This window comes from Buteo buteo, chromosome 11 (genome assembly GCF_964188355.1).
Source record: "Buteo buteo chromosome 11, bButBut1.hap1.1, whole genome shotgun sequence".
Taxonomy (NCBI): domain Eukaryota; kingdom Metazoa; phylum Chordata; class Aves; order Accipitriformes; family Accipitridae; genus Buteo; species Buteo buteo.
In genome coordinates, this window is record NC_134181.1 from 21495589 (window position 1) to 21499077 (window position 3489).

Sequence of the window (3489 nt, forward strand, 5' to 3'; positions counted from 1 at the left end):
CCAGTGTTAGCTCTTTTCTACCTCCCGGGGGAATATAAATATATATATATCTCAAATATAATATAATATAACATAACATAGTGGATTTGGACTCGATGATCCTTATGGGTCCCTTCCAACTTGAGATATTCTATGATTCTATTAATATAATATAATGTAATGTAATATAATATAATCAAAACACACTTGGCACTGCTTGCTGGCTTTCTAGGCAGGTTGCACGGAGAAGCTGGCCATGACAGCACAACAGGTACAAGGATCGTCACCCACCCAGGAGCTGTTTCTTGGCAAAGACTTCAAATCTAGCCGAAAATTCACAATGCCTTTATCTGCCTGGCAGGAGGTCCTCCTGCTTGGTCTCCCCTGGTGAGATGCTAAACCCTGAGAAGCGCTCAGATACCAAGTTTGGGAAAATGCTGGCAAAAATAACCATCCCCAGCCCTTGAGGAGGGGATAATATGGCTGGAGGGAGCAGGGAGGGATGAGCAATTGCATCTGCACACCTAAATACTTCTTAAAATGAAGACCGAGCCTGCCTGAGCAGCAGCAAACCAGCTTTGCTATCTGCAGGGGCTTTTCTCTTTCCCCATCCCATGTTTGCTGCCTGAGCCGGAGCAGCTTTTCTCCCCCCATTCCCATGCATGTCCCTGGAACAGGAGATGCCTTTGGATATGGGATGGGAAGAGTCACTGCACCGGATCCTGCCTCCCCCGAGAGCAGCCGTAGCTGCTCTCGGGGGAGGCAGGATCCGTCGCAGCAGCTGCGTGAATCATTCTGGGGTAGACGACCACGATCTCGGGATCTCAGGAGCAGGTCTATGAAGACATCAAGGAAAATATCACATCCTTTTATTTCACGCCTTTATACTGAGGGGGTTGGTGTTTTCTTTGCAAGCTCAGGCAAGTGTCTACTCGACATCCCAGGGGATTACTCATCCCCTCTACTCTTGGCTTCTAATTAGCAACTAAAGGGGAATAAAATAATTAAATATGCCCAAGGTAACGATACTTGGAAACTTCAGGTCACGTTTCAGCCAGGGGAGGTGGCGAGTAGTTGGAGCAGGTGAGTTTGAAGTCTGTGGGAACCTGAAAGACGCAAAAAGGAAGGGAAGATGTGGCGGGGGGGGGGGGCGGGGACCAAAGAAAAAGAAGAAAATCCAAATTGTACACTGGGAAAGCATTAGATTTGTGAGTTAAAACGGTGCCTAGAGTTAAGGTGATGCTTAAAGCCTGCCTGTGCAGGTGCCAGCAGTACTGGGCAAGGTGGGGAACACCTGGGGACCCCCTTTCCCGGGAGGGTCTGCAGAGATGCTGGGCAGCCCCTGACCCACTGGTACTCTGCTCTCGCAGGTGGGGGACAAGGCAAATTTGAGCTCTTTTATTTCCCAGCCAAAGCTTGGTTGGTCCTCACCCCCTTCCTCCCCTTGGGGGCTGCAATTCTACCCTTGTTAGACCTCGAAGTAATTCCCATTAACATTTATGAGAATTTCATGATCAAAAGAGGAATCAGCCCTTTCATCTTCCAGACGTGCCTGAACACACATCGCCCGGCCCCAAAACCCCATACCGTCAGGTGGGAGCTCCCACCTTGTGCCGGGGTCCCTCAGGATGCACACCCCAAAAGTGGTAGGGAGTTTGCGGGGTCAGACTCACCCTCCTGGACCCAACTGCATGGCATCGGTTCACCTTTTCCTCCCTTCCCTTCCTCCTAAGAATAAATAATTAGCAAATCACCACCCTCTCTGCACTGTTTTTTCAAGGGGAAGGTAATATTGATAGCTCATTTCCAGATAAGAAATACAGAATAAATTTCAAGCCTTTGCCCGGAGCCATAGGACAAGCTGGCGGCTGAGCCCAGCTCAGAAACCCAGACTTGGGAGTCCCAGCCCTAGTGCAGCCGGCTGGGTTGCAAGGCGGCTCCCGAACAGCCCACATCAAAGCGTGCTGCAGGGTTGTGAAAGCATTGCAGTATTGCATGCGGTGCAATTCCTGCTTAATGAAAATCTGCTCATCCCCTTCCCGCTGCGAGCAGGCCCTTGCCAAAGGTGTGTTCCTGTTACTACAGATGTGATTGTGGGCCAGAGAAGCCCACCAAGGAGGTCATTTCCCTGGGTAAATGGAGACGCACCACGTCTTTGAGCATCTGGAGAAGCACCAGCTGGGCTATATCTTCCCAAAGCTGCGATCAAGGTGCAGGCAGGGATTTGGCAGGAAAGCAGGCAGCTCCTGGGGAAGGAGTGAGGAGGAAAAGCACACAATGGGCTTAGCTCATGTCTGCCACTGAGACCAGAACAAGTTTTTGCTCACCGTTTTCTGGGAAAAAGAAAGAAGCCTCCACAGCGTGAGGTCACCCCAACGATCCGGTTTCACTCCCAAATGGTTCCAAGGCTTTGCCTATGCACATGGGGAGCGGTTGGGAACAGCTTCCCGGGGCAGGTGAGGGGTGATTCATCCTCTTCCTCCTCTGCCAAAGGGCTGGCAAGCGCTGGCAAAACAAAACGACATCAGCACCTATTTCCCGTGTTTTAAACGCTTGTTTATCATCAGCAAATAATAACCTGAGATACCCGTCAAATAAAAGCCGAGCCTGCTTTCTAAGCAGTGAGCGCTCCCATGGCTTCCCGCTGGCTTTCAGAGTTTCGAGTGTGCTCTGTGTTTGCTGGGTGCCAGCAGGGATTCATAAGCCCCTTTATTTTCTCTATTTCAGTCTGAAAGGCTGATCCTGGGTGGGTCACAGCTCCTTGCACCCCCAGCAGCTCAGTCCTGGCCGGCCGTGGCTCTCCTGCCCAGGGTCCAACACAAACAGGCAGCTGGAGTGGGCAGAGCTGAGCTACTCTCACTGCTGCCACAGCAGCGGGGGCACTGCTGGGTGCCCTACACAGCCGGGGTGCCACAGGGTATCGGCACCCTGCCCGGCCAGCAGCAGGCAATGGTGAGGGGCCGTGTACCCCCAGGGACTGTGCCCTGGGGTCTCTGTGCTGTGCCCACACTGGTTTCGCAGCTCCCTGGCATCCCTGCCCGTGGTCTGTACCGATATGAGTCATGGTGCTTTGCCAGTGGAGCCCCGTGCCCGCGTGGGACGTTGTATCTGGGCGAAGGACGGGTCACCGAACCCGGCACTGCTCAGGAAGCGATGACGAGCCCGGAGCAAGTGCTTTGGGGAGACACGTGCCCTCAGGGAGGGGAGAGGGAGACCTGGAGTTGTCCACAGGGTCCCCTGAAGGTGATGTGCCGGGGCGGCTGGAGAAAATCACGGGCAACCAGAGGCAGAAGCAGGTTCATCACGTGCCACGGCATGACCGTGGGTGACTGGAGCTGCACATCCTTCAGCGGGGAGTCAGGGCAGACCTGTGCCAGGTCACCTCCTTAGGAGCCGACTGCTGCCCCTTCCTCCTCGCCCGCCTGGCACTGGCCTTGAGTCACTGCCAGTCGCCACCACCAGCCCCAGCACTGTCCAGTGGCTTTTGGCAATTGGCTCTAGTCACCCCGG

The 3489-nt window shown here is 53.6% G+C and overlaps 1 long non-coding RNA gene across 2 annotated transcripts; it reads right to left on the reverse strand.

The window, feature by feature from the left end:
- Nucleotides 1-851: 851 nt before the first annotated feature.
- On the reverse strand, nucleotides 852-2476 carry LOC142036263 (uncharacterized). 2 transcript variants are annotated; one of them, XR_012652131.1, is made up of 3 exons: nucleotides 2307-2476; nucleotides 1653-1707; nucleotides 852-1085 (listed from the first exon to the last, which is right to left on the reverse strand). It is a non-coding gene; the product is annotated as an uncharacterized LOC142036263 (long non-coding RNA). The 2 variants fall into 2 exon arrangements; XR_012652132.1 differs by lacking the exon at nucleotides 2307-2476 and adding an exon at nucleotides 2128-2226.
- Nucleotides 2477-3489: the final 1013 nt, after the last annotated feature.